At 36.7% G+C, this 17,355-nt stretch overlaps 1 pseudogene; it reads right to left on the reverse strand.

Moving 5' to 3' along the window:
* Window positions 1-630: 630 nt before the first annotated feature.
* Window positions 631-1,654, reverse strand: LOC100917691 (annotated as a pseudogene).
* Window positions 1,655-17,355: the final 15,701 nt, after the last annotated feature.

A 17,355-nucleotide genomic window follows, 5' to 3' on the forward strand; every position in this document is an offset into this window, starting at 1 on the left:
AAATGGAGATCTGACTGTCACTCCTCCAGGATGTCTTCCATGGACAATATTCATATTTTGGAAAGGGGTTGGACTGAGTGACTTCCGAGTTTCTTTAAATTTTATGACTTAATTATGATTATCATAAATAATAAATGCTTGTTGTTTGATCATTTCTATGGGTTCACATATTTTCTAGAAATTAAATGAAGATAATTAGATCAGTTTATTATATTTATTTGTTCTTGCTTTCTGAAAATTAGAATGGCATTTACCCATCTCCATAATTCCTTCAAGATTGTTGTTAGCTTAGTGATTACATCTGTAAGAGGTTCATTGCCTTGGGAGGTATGAGATTTGAAGCATTTTAAACTGCTAAATGTGTTCTTACTATAGCCTTACCCTCTTGAACTTTAGTTCTCTCTTCAACATGTTTGTTTTATCTCTTCACATTTGAATGTCTTTCTCTTTGATAGAGAGAATACAAAAATAAGAGCTGTGAAGCTGTGTTTTCTCTTTATTATCTTAATATTTTGGGAGGGGTTGGAGGAGATGCTGCTCTCTACTCATCTTTGGCTTTGATTCTCGGCTGCACCATCTCAGTGCCATTGTGCATAACCTTGGTGGGAGGACACCATGGTTATGCCTATTTTATCTAGTCTGTCCAGTCCCCTCTCTGGGGAACTGTCCTCATACTATGAAATCTGGAGTGTAAATGATTTTATTCTCAATGCCAAAGAGGTCATTGCCTTTTTTTTTTTTCTTATTGCAGCCAAACAGATCCTCCAGATAAGGCACCACTGTCATACTTTGCCACATGTCCTTGATTTCTGGGTGAGGAAAAATGGAGACCAGAACCTCTGCCTGGTATTATTTCTTATGAAAGTGGTTGTGCTGCCATAGCTGCTGTATTGAAAAAATCTCCTAATGGTTCATATTCAAAATACCTTCCAGCATATCAGAAAGTGGAGGACTACAATCCCCTGGAATTGTGGTCTCCTTTCTCAACATTTTCAAATAATTTATGGATATTGTACCCTTTAAAGGAATAAAGACCTGTTGTGGCATTGTAAAGCATGACCCTAGCCAACCAAATGTTCATTTAAAGACTGAAAAGGTGTATAAGCCATTGGCCATTTTGGTGACTGGGATGTAAATGATACATGGCTCGTTCAACATGCATCATCTTCTGCAAAAGAATGCAATGCTTTTGCTACTCCTAAGTCAGATATTTTTAGTGTCTCATTGATTATAAGCAACAGTTTCCCTAGTTTTATATCTTTATGAACAATTACTTGGCTATTCAAATATTCTAACCCATCTATCAGCTGGCAAAAGTACCCATGAGCCCGAAAGACAGGAAATCTTTTCTCTGGAATGCTGTCCAGCATTTTCTACACTCTTCACACTCAGTACTCCATCACTGCATACATTTTCTGTTTCTCTTCATTATACAATAGATTCACCAGCTGTATGACATTTTTTGTGCTATAACTTCCTCAACAGCTTAATTTCCTTTTAAACATTCACCTCCCCATTGGAGATCCTACGCAACTTCTTTTGGAGGATTTTCACAGCTCTCCAGCAAATGGTTTGAGTCCTGCATCTCTTTCACTTTACCATAAAATCTTTCTCCCAACACTTCCTCCATTAGGTATATGTCAATGAGTTTGGATCTTTTGTACCTTTGCTGATAGATGACCTAGATGGAGTCTATTTATGAATAAAAATGTCCATATCCACAAACATCAGCTTACTTTCTGTAAACCTTCCCAGCTGGGATGGTTCTGCCAAATCCATCCTGAATTAAATTCCTTAATTAGATTTCCTTAGACACACCAAAATTCCTTAATCCAATCTTGAATTCTTGATTTTTCCCAACTCTTCTTTTCAAAATAAAACAAAAACAGAAGAGAAAACAAAGCAAAATAAAACCTAACTCTTCCAAAGTTTGTACTAATGTAATTCAGTAGTCCCTGAAAAAGGATCTGGCTCTCCAGAAAAAACAAACAAAAAACCCCCCAAATAAACAACAAGCAAAATGTCAAGCCAGGCATCTGGCTTACTTTTGACTCCATTTCAGTGCTCTGACTTGGTCAAGTCACCTCACTTACTTTTGGTTCTAAAAAGGCCCAGTTTGGGTTCTTCAATTCTAGGTCATTTTCTAGGACTTTAGACCCTTGGAAAAATACAGAAGGAAAGTGAACTGTTTTTAGGATTTTGTATTACCATTGTGTCATGGCTCCCAAAGACAACTGAGATCAGAATGTGCTTATAGGATTTTTGTACCTTTAATCCTAAACTTGACTCCCTTTGAAAATAAACTGGTGGTTAAAAATTTGATTGTTTGAAAGGTTCCTCCATACACAGATTCTTCCCCTATACCTGCCAAAAATTCTAAGCCCTCAACACTTATCAAAGTTTTACAGAGGGCATCCCTTCACCTAGAGTCTTCCAATTACTCCTGCTGTTCCTCTTCCAAAGGGTCCCTTATTGCTAGCAAAAGATTAATGTGAAGATACTGATTCTGGGGATCCTTTACCTAAGAACTCCTGGAAAGAAATCAGAAGTTTTTCTTCCCAACTACTCAAGTTATGGGGAAATTCCTCTTTAATAAATAAATCTGGGAGGAAAGGTATGAAAACAAATGAACTCAGTCCAGTTTTCTTAGTTCCCCTCTCATTCTGTTTGTGGGGGGAACTATAGAGCTTGAAATTTATCAACTCTTGTTCTTCCTTCTGAGAGACAAAATTATCAGCAGAGCATATCAAAAATTTAAAAGTAAGTAATAGGAAAAAAAGGGAAGTAGCTGAAGAAGGAAATGAAATTCTGATGAAAATGATGAAAATGATCCTGACAAGTAAGAAAAGAGGCAGCCTTCAGAAATAATATGGCTGAGGAATCTGCAAAGATGGGGAAGTGTTGATAAATTTCAAGCTCTATAGATTTCCTCCACAAACAGAATGAATTTGTGCCTCAGGGAGAACATTGACTTGTGAAAAATCAAGAAGACTTGAGGCAGAACAGGGGCTCTCCAGGTGCAACCTAAGAAGATCTGAAGAAAGACCCTCAGGCATTAACCAGTATGAAGTGCAAACACCTCCAGGCTACCTTTACAGAAACACCAGATGGAGAGCCCTGGGGTGAATTGGTTTTGGCAGGAGCCTCAGCAGGAATCAGATACTTTCACCTCTCGGTCTGTGTGAGGAGTGGGGTGGGGGTGTGAGTCTGGAAAGATTGAATGAGCCTCAGCTGCATAGACAAGGTCCTGTGTAAGCAGGAACCAGCACCCAGTAAGTACAGAGGCAGTGGGGCAGGGACGCTGCTGGTGATGGGCACTTACTAGAGATGGGAGGTTTTGGTTTGGGCTTCTAGGTCAGAGGAGAACTGAAGTGAAGCTAGAGGCACCATCCCTCTGCCCCATGATTAGAGTAGCTCATACTAATACCTTTTATTATATACATAAATGAACTGGCAAAGAAGAAAAAACCCAATTGTAGAAACTTATATGAGAACAGGGAAGACCAGAGTTCATCTTCAGAGGAGAACACTGAAGCAAAAAAAATCTTCTACTTCAAAGAGTAACATCAAATGGTTCCCTGCCCAGCAAGTTTATAGAACTCAAAAAAGAATTTAAAAATCAAACGAGAGACGGAGGAAAAACTTAAAAAGATCCATCCAAGGAAAACAAAAAGATAAAGAAGTTAACTAACTAGAAAAAGAGGTACAGTATGTTAAAGATGAAAATAATTCTTTGAAAATTAAAATTGGACAAGGGGAAGCCAGTGATGCTATGAGAGACCAAGAAATAATAAAACAGATTATAAAAAATGGGAAAAAATAGGACAGATATGAAACATCTTATAAGAAAAACAACATATCTCTGGAGAACAAATCAAGAAGAGAAAATATAAAAATAATTGTACTACTTGAAAGTTATGACAAAAAAAGAACCCTTTTTAAATTAAAGCTTTTTATTTTCAAAACATTCATGGATAATTTTTTTTTAACATTCACCCTTGAAAAACCTTGTGTTCCAAGTTTTTCCCTCCTCTCCCCCATCCCCTCTCCTAAATGCCAAGCAATCCAATATGTTAAACATGTGCAGTTCTTCTATACAAATATCATGTTGTACAAGAAAAATCAGAACAAAAAGGAAAAAAATGAGAAAACAAAATGCAAGCAAATAACAAAAAAATTGAAAATACTATGTTGTGATCTACATTCAGTTCCTACAGTTCTCTCTCTGGGTGCAGATTACTCTCTTCATCACAAGACCATTGGAGCTGGTATGAATCATCTCAATGTTGAAGAGAGCTATGTCCATCATAATTGATCATAATATAATCTTGCTGTTGCTGTGTATAATGATCTCCTAGTTCTGCTCATTTCACTTAGCATCAGTTCATGTAAGTCTCTCCAGGCCTTTCTGAAATCATCATGCTGATCATTTCTTATAGAACAATAATAATCCACAACATTCATATACTATAACTTATTCAGCCATTCTCTAACTGATGGGCAGACACTTACTTTCCAATTCTTTGCTACCACAAAAAGGGCTACCTCAAACATTTTTGGACATGTGGGCCCCTTTCCCTTTATGATCTCTTTGGGATATAAGCCCAGTAGAAACACTGCTGGATCAAAGAGTATGCACAGTTTGATAGCCCTTTAGGCATAGTTCTAAATTGCTCTCCAGAATGGTTGAATTAGTACAACTCTACCAACAATGTATTAGTGTCCCAGTTTTCCCCGCATTCTCTCCAATATTCGTCATTATCTTTTTCTGTCATTTTAGCCAATCTCAGAGGTGTGTAGTGGTACCTCAGAGTAGTCTTAATTTGCATTTCTCTGATTAATAGTGATTTAGAACACCTTTTCACATGACTAGAAATCCTATTCCACTGATCAACTATTGTTTCTTAGTACCAAATGGTTTTGATGACTGCTGATTTATAATATAGTTTTGGGTCCAAAAAAACCCCCAAACAAACCTTGCCACAATAATGCAAGAAGTAATCCAAGAAACTTGTCTTAAAGTGATAGAATAGGAGAGGAAAATAGAAATAGAAAAAAAATCCACTGATTACTTCTTCAATGAGATCCTTTGTGGAAAATATATAGGACTTTTTTTGCCAAATTTTGAAAATCCCAGATCAGGGAGCAAATTCTGTAAGAAACAAGTTAAAAAAAACAATTCAAATGTGCTGGAGCCACAATAAAAATTGTACAGGATTTATCAAGGGCCACAATAAAAGACAACGGATCCTGGAATAATATATACTGGCAATCAAAAGAACTAAGCCTGTGACCAAAAATATCATATCCAGAAAAATTATCTATAATATTGAATGAAAAAAATGGATATTCAAAGAACTTGCAGATTTCCAGGACTTTCAACCAAACCTGAACTCAATAGAAAAATTAACATGTAAGAGCCAAAATTAAAGATCAATTTCAAGGAACTTAAAATGGGAGTCTATTGAGATTTTCTTAGCAAAGATAATGAAGTGTTTGCCATTTCAGTTTATCTTATAAAGAAACTGAGGCAAACTATGTTAATTTATATGTCCAGGGTCACACAACTAATTGCCTGAAGCCAGATTTGAATATGAATCTTCCTAACTTTAAGTTCAGTACTCTAACTACTGCACCACCTAGATAACCTAAGGCAAAATAGAAGAGAGAAATTTCAGCTAGCTAGAAATGTACAAGCATTCAATTGGAAGTACATTACCTTGTTTGATAGATCTGGATAATCACTAAGGTCTCTCTTAGTTTTGATTGTCTCACCTCTCATTATTTGTATGTGACTTTTTTTTTGTAGTACAAACTCACCCTGAGAATATCTTATGTAGCTACATCATTTAATAAATTTAAAAATAGTATTTATTTTATTTTTTAAACAGAACATTGTCATGTGCCCAGTAGAACATCAGGGAGGATTCAAAATATGTAATAATATATTGGTGGTTCAAGAAAGAATATATACTAATAGGAGAAATTATATTCATGGGTATCCATCTTTTCTTTACTTCCTTGTAGGTTGTTCTTTCATTCTCTGCTGTGCACTTTTTTTTTTACTTTATTCTTCCCCCCCTCCCTCGCCTTTTATTCCTGTCCTTCCCCCAAGTAGGCTACAGTTAGGTAAGAATATATATATATATATTCTATTATTCTAATATATATTCTATATATTCTAATATATAATATATATATATATTATAAAACATTATAAAAGCTTCTGATTGGATGACAGGACAATTATATTAGAAATTAGTTGAATGAGTAGTCCTAAAGAGAGGAAATTAATGAATCATTGTTGACTTTAAAAGGGTTCTCTACTGCTTCAACTTTAACCTTATCCTGTTCAACAAGTTTATCAATGAATTGAATAAAAGTGTAGATGATATGTTTATCAAAGTTATAGATTGCACCAATCTGATAAGGCTAGCTAACGAACTGGTTGATAAAATCAGGATCCAAAAAGATCTCAGTAAGTTAGAAAAATAGGATGAAAATGATAAAATATTATTTAATAATGATAAGTGGAAAAGTCTTACACTTAAATTCAACTCTACAAATTGAAGATGGAAGAAAGGGTGTTCAGATAATAGGTTTGATGAAAAGAAAGCTGGAGATTAACATTAAATTACAAACACAGTATTTCAATAGTGGGAAACAGCAGCCAAAATAAATAAGCATTATATCATTGTTTAGTCACTTCCAGTCACTTCTGACTCTTTGTGATCCCATTTGTGTTTTTTTGGTAGAGATATTGGAATGAGGTTGTCATTTTCTTCTCCCGTTCATTTCACAAATGAGGAAAGTGAGGCAAATATGATTAATGGGATTGCTAAGGGTCATACAGCTAGTTTCTGAAGCCAGATTTGAAGTCAGGAGGATGTCTTCCTGACTCCAGGCCTAGTACTCTGTCTATTATGCCATCTCGCTGCCAATATGATATTAGATCATGTTATTAGAAGCATAATGTCTAAAAATGAGGAAGGCAATAGCAACACCGTTTATAATGACAAAGGATCTGAGTTTAAATTCTACCTTTGCTACTTTCCATCTGTATGACATTGGGCAAATCACTGGGATTCAGTTTTCTTATTTGCAAAATGAAGGGGTTGGAGATAACTCCCATCTCATATTCTGCCTGCCAGGCTACATATGAAATAGCTTAGCCAGTTTTGGACACCATATTTTAGGAAGTATATTGACTAGTTGGAGCTTTTCTAGGTGAAGGGGATAGGTTAGTGAAACTATCTTCCCTTCAGGATGCTTATCTCAGAGAAGAGATTTAGGGGAAGAATCCCAGAATTTGTTTGGATTTTTTAAAAAGGATTATTAGTTTTAAATGTTTCTTTGAAAGGTTATCAGGTAGAAGAAGGATTATTCATCTTTATTTATTTGCTGATGGGTGGAATTTACAGAGAACATGGTTTGGGCTTGACTAAAGGAAGAGCTTCTTAATAATTGGAACTATCCAAAAGCATAAAACTATCCAAAAATATCTCCTTTGCTAGGCAATAAGTGAGTTCCCATTACTGGAGATCCAGTAGGATAAACTAGCTAGATGACTGCTTCTTAGGAATGTTGTTTCAGGGATTCCTGTTCAAATATAGGTGGAACTACATATTTTCCAAGTTCTTATTAGCTCCATAGTATCCAAAAGTACAGCTTTATATTTTCCCCCTTTCTTTTCCTTAATATTAATTTTAAAGTCTTCTTGATTAGGTGAGCAAAACGCAACTTCTGATCCGCATGACCAGAAAGCCAGCCAAGAGCTCATCATCACAGAATCCAGAAAACCAAATTCTGTTCCTCCACACCAGCTGTTCAGATTCCATATCCTCCTTTCCCTTCTAAAGCCAACCTCCAATTGAAAAAAGAGATAAAGAACTACAGCTTCCATACAAGTCAGGAATTCTGGGCCAAAACATAGATAATGCTGTAATTTACCATTTAGTGAAACAGTTCCTCCAATACCTCTCTCTTAGGAATATTGGAAATTAATGAAGGTGGAAGTCCAAGATTATTATACATTGAAATGGGAGCATACGCTGCAGGTAAAGTCTTTGAAGTCAGGCATCATACCTTATTTATATTTGTCTTTTTCCTTGATAGGTTGATCTCATACAGTGTAGTCTACACTTTTATCTCAATTCTTACTTAACTTTTTGGTCATTGAATAGGTATTGTCTCAGACAAATGAAGACCTGAGAAAGACCTCAATTTAAAAAGGCAAAAATCTTCCACTGTATTTTGGGCTGTTGCCAGTTGTCTTGACACTGGACTTCAATAACTCTGGAGGAGATAGTGAGGCTGATAACTTTGCACAACTCTGTCTCACTTAAATAAAATTCATGAACAAATCAAGATGTCACCCTTTTGATGTCATTGCTTCTCTTCAAGAACTGAATGACGAATAACATAATAGGCACGCTGTTCTATGAACGAACATTCTAAGCTCCTTTAGAAAAACTTTCAGAAAGTTTTGCTCACCTTTTATTTTTTATTTTTCAAAAGGAATTGTTTACTTTGGTACTTTTGTTATTATATTTTGTATATTATATTTCCTTTCCAACACTACCTAGTTTACCTTTCCTTACTCTCTCTACCTCTTTATCACACATACATACACATGCATACAAATATAAGTTTAGGTAGGATCCGCATTTCACCTATTTAAGCATTATATCTTGCTTGCTCCATGTACATGATTAATATTTGTCAAATGGAAACTATTCGAATATATAATCATTATTAGTTTTTTCATTATCTTCTTCTCATCATCTTTATCAAAGACTTGGGTCTTCAAGAGCTCACAAGTTTCCAACAATGGGAACATGTGGGCATATGTATGTAGAGCAGTGAACAAAGTGTAGTCACAAAGATGGTGCTGTTCTTTTAGTCTTGTTGCATACTACGGGATAGCTTGGTTGGTCTTACTCCACATCCTTGTGGGAAATATTGGGTAATGAAAAATGACAGATGCTGCCATTTGAGGGCTTTTATATAACTTCCTACACATTCAATAATTTTAACACATTCTTCCTCATCTCCATGTCCTATCTCCCATCCCATTTCCCTCCTCCCCGCAATAAGCCCATCTTTACTTTCCATGACTGCGTGATTTCCTTGGTGTGAACTGAATTACTATAACTTCTTCCTGTGAATCCAGCCTGACAGTAAGTTTGTTTGGAGCCAACAGCATCAAGAGAGGTGTGAATGTTCTCAGCCAGCACCTGCTTACCCTATCTGAGGTACTTGGTCCCCATGGATACAATGCTTTTAACTAGGATAATAGTCTAAAAAAATGTCAGTTTCATTGGAGTGACCTTGGCTGAAATACATGATTATGGGACCAATGGGATAATGGAGAGATTTTGGAATCTTGGGTTCAAATCCCAATCCAGCTACTTTCTAAGCAATGTGATTTTGGACAAGTCACTTAAGCTCTCTGGGACTCAGTTTCCTCATCTAAAAATACAGTAGATGTTATCTAAGGTCTCTTCCAGCTCTTAATCTGTAGCTATGAAGGAAAGAGTGGCTCTGGACTTCAATACCAAACCTAGAATAACTACCTCTTCTTTCCCCTCAGCTCCCTACAATGTAAGCTCATTGAAGGCAGGGACCATCTTTTGCTTATATTTGTTACCTCAACTTTTAGCAGAATGCCTGACATATGGCAATGACTTAATAAATAGCTGTTGATTTAACTGCCTATGATTCTTTTATACCTACTTTAGATGTGGGCTCCGTGGCACCCTCTCCTTATACATCTCAGCAGAGCTGTGGTATCTTAGACATATCTCAATTAGCACAGAGCCTTTTAGTTATGAACTCTGAGCAGCCAAGGAATTTCTGTCTCTTTGTTCCATAATTGTATCTTTGTCACAATTATACACAAATTATGAAGTGATTTTAAAAAATCCTTTTTTGAAGTGTAATACCTTTGTATTCAGTGGGTTTCTTTGTATTTTTGTTATTTTATTCATTGACTAATCTCATCAAATATCATGATTCTCTTTGTATTTACATGTCCCTTTCATCCATCTAAATCTTTCACTTCCTTGGCTATGGTTAAGCAGGATTCCATAACATTGCTTGAAGCCTTTTTAGTATGGGTGGTAGAGCAGCAACTCCTCCAGGAAGTTCTTAGTTGCATATGACTTTTCCAAACTAAAATCTGGGCTCCTGGAGCTGAAAAGGCAGAAATGACAAATATATTTCTGAGGTGGGAGCCATGTCAAAATCTGGAATTAAAATACTGTGAGAAAGACCTGAATTAATACTTTGTCTCATAGTCTTACTAGCTATGTGACCTTGAGCAAATCATTTGACCTTTCTTAGCCTCAGTTTGCTCACCTGTAAAATGGGGTTAATGGCTGTTTGGTGGTTGTACTTTATTCTCAAAGAGAATCAAAATGACATCACTGTGTTGGGGTCAAGATACAGTGTTTAACTGTGGCTGATTAGACCAATACAAGTTTGGAAGAGTTTATTAGTTGAGAATAGATATTCCATATGAACATTTGGAGTGGAGATGGCTTTACATTTGTGCATCTAACATTTCTTTTGAGCTACTACCATCCTGCTTTGCTCACACAGCACAGTGCTTTCCTTAATGCAGCAATGCTATGCTGGCTGTTCCTGTACCATTCTCTTCCATGTCTCTCAATCAATTCCAAAATTCTTCAGAGAGACCTTGAGAATATCCTCATCTCACTTCTTCATGTGAGTGTTGTCTTATGTGAGTTCTCTGTAAAATAGTCTTTTAGGCAAATATGGTCAACCCATCAACATTGTGCTCTCTGCAGTAGAGTTTGAATCCTTAGCAGTCCAGCTTGAGAAAAGACTTCAGTGTCCAGTGTGCTATTTTGCCAGGTGATCTTCAGACTTTTTCTAATACAATTCAACTGGAAGTGACTCAGTTTTCTGCCATGGCACTGATACATTGACCAAGTTTCACAAGCATGCAAAAAGCAGATCAGCACAGTACTTTGTAGACATTCAGTTTAGTAGATAGCCTAATATCTCTTCTCTCTCATTTTCTTTTGAGCCTCCCAAACACTGAGTTAGCTCTGGTAATGCGTGCCTCAACTTTATTATTTATGTATTCATACTTGGAAAGTATACTGTCCAAGATAAGTAAACACATCCACAATCTTCAATATTTCTCCATTTGTTGTAACTGATAGTTCCATGTATGAATGGTGTGGTACTGGCTGATAGGGAGCCTCTGTTTTCTTGATGTTAATTGTAGTATCCTACAAATTAACAGACAATTGATTCATACTCTGTTGTATCTCAGCCTCAGACACTTCATTGAGTGCATAATCATCTTCAAACAAAAAGTTAAATATGCTTTCTTTCTCTACATTAGTTTTAGCCTGTGATCTTTTCAAATTAAATAATTTGCCATCAGTCTTTGATGCCATTTTTCTCTTCATTTAAAAGCATCTTACAAAATCACTGAAAATATGCTAAAAAGCATGAGAGCAAGCACACAGCTCCACTTCACTGCATTGATGTCTAGGAAAGCTTGAGAGCATTGTCCATTATCCAGAATCCATGTAAGCATGTTGTCATGGAAGTGGCATACAATTTAAGATGAACTTCTCCATGATATTTTCCATGATCTTCCAGATGTCTTCATGATTGATCTTATCAAAAGCCTTGGTCAGATAAGTGCACATTGTGTACAGAACTCTGTTCTACTCCTAGCATTTCTCCTGGTATTATTGGGCAGAAAACACCATATTGACAGTTCTTTGGCTCTTACCACAGTCACGCTGATTTTTGGATAGATGACCATCTTCCAAGTAAAGGATCAGTCTATTAAAGAGTACTTTAGCAAGAGTCTTGCCATGACCAAGAAAAAAACTCCCCTGTGATTATCCTAGGGCAATCTATTTTCTTTTCCTTTACAGAAGGTGGGCAGAACTTGAACTCCTGGGAGATAAATTCCTCTTAATATATAACTAAACGTTTGTATGAGTAGTAGACTTGTGAATCTTAGCTGGAATAGAATCAGCACCAGGCTTTTTGTCACGTGAAAGGGGTCTAATGGTCTTCAAGATCTATTCTTTGGTTGAAAGTTCAGCTAGAGAAGGCTTGACTTACATCTGAGGCATACTATCAACCACTGGTTGATAATGGTCTGTTGAGAACTCTATGAAAGTATTCAGTTCATCTCTCCAGGATTATGTCCTTATTGCTAATCAATGTGGCTCCTTGAGCGCTGAGAAGTTGAGATGCACCATAGTTTTTTGGCTCATAAATAATATTTAGGGCATTATAAAAGCACTTTGGCATGTGACTCTCAACATAAAACTGAATGTTATTAATCACATTCATTTTGTTGGAATTAAATGGTGGCTTCTTAGAGATGGATGAGTTACCATGCTGACAAACTCTATGGAATTCTCAGTTTTCATTTAGGAGCTTTTGAATTTTCCCATCATTTTTTGTCAAACTACATGTTTATGAGTGTTCTCACTCAGATGAATAAATGCAATACTGTATACTAAATCTCTGAAAGCTGCCCCTCTTTTTTTCTCTACCATTGCCAGTTGTGTGTTGACTCTGCTTTTTGTCCAAGTAAGCAATCTGTTCATGCATGGACAAGTAGTCTAATTTGTTCATGTTAAGTCTTCTGATAGTCATCTTGTCTTAGGGCACTTTTATTAAATGCAAATGCTTAGTTTGGAGAGGATAAGTCTGTGACTGGTCCAGCACTTTGTCCATTACCTTTGTCACTCTCGCATCCTGCCTGTCTTCTCACAATGACATAGTCTATCAAATGCCAATTACTGCTGTAAGGGTGCATCCATGAAGGTTTTTGCTTAGGTAAATGAAAGAAAGACATGTTGTTGATGAGGAAGCTGCGAGAATCACAAGTATTAAGTGTCCGTTGCTGTTGTTCTTTCTGACTCCTTTCCTCCCAGACTTTCTGACATATCTGATAATGTGTGCCTACTCTGTATTAAAGACAAGAATTACAAGCTTGTTTCTTTCTCAGCACATTGATGAGAATTTCTAGTCTTCATAAAATTTATCTTTGACCTGATCAGGGTTTGTCATGGTGGGAGCATATACATTGGTGGCATATAAGTGAACCTGTTGTTCACTCCTTTTGGTGGCATATAAGCTGGTTGATTAGATTAGTTTTGTGAAAACTGTGCCCTTTATTGCAGCCACTCCAGACAAACTTGTTTCCTGCTCTGACTTTTCTAAGCTGGCATTCACTTGTCAGTCTTGTTTCACTGAAGGCTGCTGTTTGGATGCAATATCTGCTGAGTTAGTTCTCTTGCATCAAGAGATGTTCATCTTTCAGATTTATTGGATTTCATTGTCCATAAACATATGCACATTCAGTGTATCGATGGTGAATGGAATCATCTTTGTAAAAGTTTTTGTACAGTGTGTTTGTGTTTTGACCACAGGGAAGGATCTCTGTCTGTATGGTAAACAGACCATGGTTAGGTTAGGTGAAGCAAAAAATTTCTAGGATACCTTTTATAGTCCCTACCTCACACCAGAAGGAGCAGAGTGATCCTTAAAAACACTGCTCAAACACACAGAGAATCCCACTGCCGTTCCAGTCCAGTGAGAAGATGATGCTATATTCTTGGCTTCTTGTGTGCTGTGTTGTGGCTACAGCTCCCAATGTATCCACACCTGCTGTTTCATCACTTGTCTGTTGTCAAAAGCTTTTGATATAGATACAAATGATAAAATGATAAGGATAATATCTTTTGATTCATGCATAAATTGAATTTAAGTGAGGCAGAATTGCATAGCAATCTGACTCTCTCTTCGAGAGTGTGGGGTCTCAATTGGTGAAAGTCATACTATTGGGGTGAAAGCCATTCAAAAGAGTGAAAGCTATTATAAGGACATTGTGTCAAGCAAATATCCTTCTCTCTGTGTGTGGGAACTTATTCAAAATGATCAGCACATGAACTTGTGGATTTCCTGATGAGATGAAAACCATAACAGGGATATAATAATCAGGTGTAAGCTTTAGCAAAATAGGACACTGTGACCAGAACATAACACTTCATTGTATTCACCACATAATCTTGTGCATCTAGGCACTCACCAAGCAGTGCTGGTATGACACGCAAGCCCTGGGACCCAGACCCCAAATTAAAACTGCTTGCTAAGCATAATGCAAATCCACATTGACAGCTTTGCAGCTCCTCCTTCCTTTGATTTCTATAATTATCATAGGATTTTTTGGGGTCTTTGTGGATGAACTGAATAGGCTGGCTGCTGTGGCACACTGCGTGCCAATATCTGAGAGCCAGTAAATTTTCTGGCAGCCATCTCCAGACAGCCCCTATGTAAGTGACCCATTATTATTATTAAACCCCTTATTCAATCATAATGGAGTTCCCTGCCTCTTTCTTTGGCATAATTAACTTGTCCTTTGATTGGGGGTAGGGTAGGGGCTTAGAGTTCCCTTGGCTGGGGAATTCCAGACCCTACACAGAGTCATCAGAATACAATGGTAAGATCAAAGTCAAGATAACTGGTGATGGCTTGGGATGCATCTTAGATGTGTTCATCATGCTTTAAGCTTTCCATAGCACCTGCTCCTACTGCCTTCATGGTCTGTTGGAATGGATTGTTTACATTTGCTTATTCCACTGGGCAAGTTTCATATGCATAGAGTAGACATGTCCCTCACTCACTAATGAGTTTGAGACTCCTCAGTTACCTATAACTTGGTTTCTTCCATCTGGCAAAATAGTTTAGCAGGGTGGGTTGCTGTGTATGCTATAGCTTCTTGTAGCCACAAGTGAGAGTTAGGTGGCAAGCAGACACCACAGGCAGTTGAGTAGCTTGGATAAGGGCTTAGCATCCTTCACAGACATACTGTCTTTCCTGAACACTTATATATTTAAAAATGGGGATAACTACTCTAATGGATAGAACAAGTGTTAGCAAGAGATAGTCTCTGGATCAGATAGCACAGAACTAACATTCTGAGTGTGATAAAGAGTTCTTTCAATTCCCCACATTCAAATGTTTTGTGGGTGCATGTATATTTATTTTAGGTAGTGCATGTTTGGTACTACCTGCCAGTAATTTTGGCTGAAGAACTCTTGGTGCTTCCACCAGTCACAGCTGGATGGAATCATATTTTGCATATTCCCCAGATCCACATCACTTTTTGCAGTGTTGCTTGTCTTCCTATTTTTGGTAGATCCTGCGACTGGACAAATTGCTTAATTTCTCTGAGGCTCCAGATATCCCATCTGCAAAATGTCAATGATCCTCACCACTTTTGCCTTATTTAGAGTCCCTCTCTTTCTTCAAAATGTAATTCAAGCATCATCTTTTGCACGGTCTTTCTTGATCCCCAGCTATGTCTTTTTCCCAAACTGCCTTATATTTAATTATTTTGCATATGATTATATTGATTTTCCTTATATTTATGCTATATATTATATATTTTCATATATAAGTATATACTTATTTTTAAACATTTAAATATATTTATATTTTATATATTTTTGTTGTCTCTTCTATTAGAATATAAGCTCATTTCAAATAGGGACATTTGTAGAAAGATTAAATTCCCAAAGTGCTGAGCACAATGTTTGGCAGATATTAGTTATCTAATAAATGATTTTGTTGGTTGATAGAAATGTAAGAAGAATCTGTGAATCACTTAGTGTACTTAGGAAGTACACTTACAGTAAGGATTTCAGTCAGGTTTATAATAATTCATTTCTGTCTCTGGGATAAAAATCATTAAAATGCTTAATTTATAGAAAAAGTTTTATCATCAGAATATAAATTGTTGTCCTGAAGGGCTTTCCAAAAATGATGCCTTTGTGTCCTGAATGAAGTTAATACAGACAGAAAATTATGTCCTCAACCCTCAGTGGTACCTACTTCTCTGTAGGTACTATCTCATGTATGAAACTATCTCATGTGGATAAAATTATCAGGAAAGCCTGGGGTCAAATCTCACTGTTGACACAAACTGTGTGACCATGAAGAGACACTACCTTCTCTGAGTTTAAGTTTTTTCATCCACAAGACAAGATCTCTGATTTTGACCTCACAAGGTCACTTTGTGATTCATATCTGATAATGGTTGAAGAATGTTCCCCCTATCCTGCTCAAACCTATAGAGAACTATCTAAGTATTATTTGTTATTACTGGGATTGAACCCACTCTGCTTGTCATCACTAACAGAGAAGTGAGATTTAGGGCAGAGTCAGAAGATTTAATATTTATAAATACACATACATTTTATATATCTATATTATATTATCCAAGAGTTTGTATTTTCAGTGATGAAGATACTCCCTTCATCCACAAGTCCTACTCTTATGCTTCATTGTGATATGATGATACCCTTTTATTCTTAAAGACTATGATAGTGGAATTCCAACTCTGGCATGTTCTGCCATTTTGGAAGAACTTTAAGCAGATTGTACTTGCTTTCTAAGGACCAGCCTAGATAAGTACAGAGGAGCTCATCAGCAGGAGGCTAGTTGGCATTCTAACAGTGAGATCCTTGTCAATGATTGAATGGATGTACTACCAGAGGAAATGAATCTTATCAATCTTGACAGTCTTGTAAAAATGAAACCAGAAGCATAAAAGTAAGTTTCATTTAAATGTAAGGATGAATCATTGGGTTCTCCTTTGAGAGGTGAATAGAGGAGTTGGCAGAGTTAAGTTTATTGTGTATCCAGAGGCAAGAAGAAACATCATTTTATGGGCAATTTGATTATCTTGCATTGCAGTGCTCTTCATATGTATTTACAACAAAAACTACCATCATAATAATTTTTGCATGTGAATCAACATCTATTGCAAAGGATGTGGAGGTAAACATCATACAAAGAACTGGAAGAGACCCTCCAAATCAAGTCAACAAATAATTTAACAGTCAGCATAGGAATCAAAGAACTATAGAATTTGAGAGTTAGAAGACATATCAGTTTCCATATGATTAAAGACTTCCAAGGAGGGGTAGGTCCTTGAGAAAGGAGATTCTACTCCCTTTGAACAGTGTTAGGATTCTTATAAGGTGCTAAGTAAATGGAATTGAGGAAACAGTGATTAAATCTAGTTTAGCATTGATTTAATACTACAACAAATAAATCACAATTCCTAGTGATATAATGATTGGTATATACTCAGTGTGGGATATATAAGGAGGAGCTTTCAGGGCCAAGAGGACAAGCCTACTAAAGGACAAGCCCACTAGAGGACAAGCCCACTAGAACAGAAGCCCACTAGAAGCTCTGGGAGCCTCAGCCAGGATTCAGTCGAGGAGATTCACAAGCCAAGAAGGCAGTTTAAGCTCTCAGAACCAAGACTACAGAAAG

Source organism: Sarcophilus harrisii, chromosome 4 (assembly GCF_902635505.1).
Source record: "Sarcophilus harrisii chromosome 4, mSarHar1.11, whole genome shotgun sequence".
NCBI lineage: Eukaryota > Metazoa > Chordata > Mammalia > Dasyuromorphia > Dasyuridae > Sarcophilus > Sarcophilus harrisii.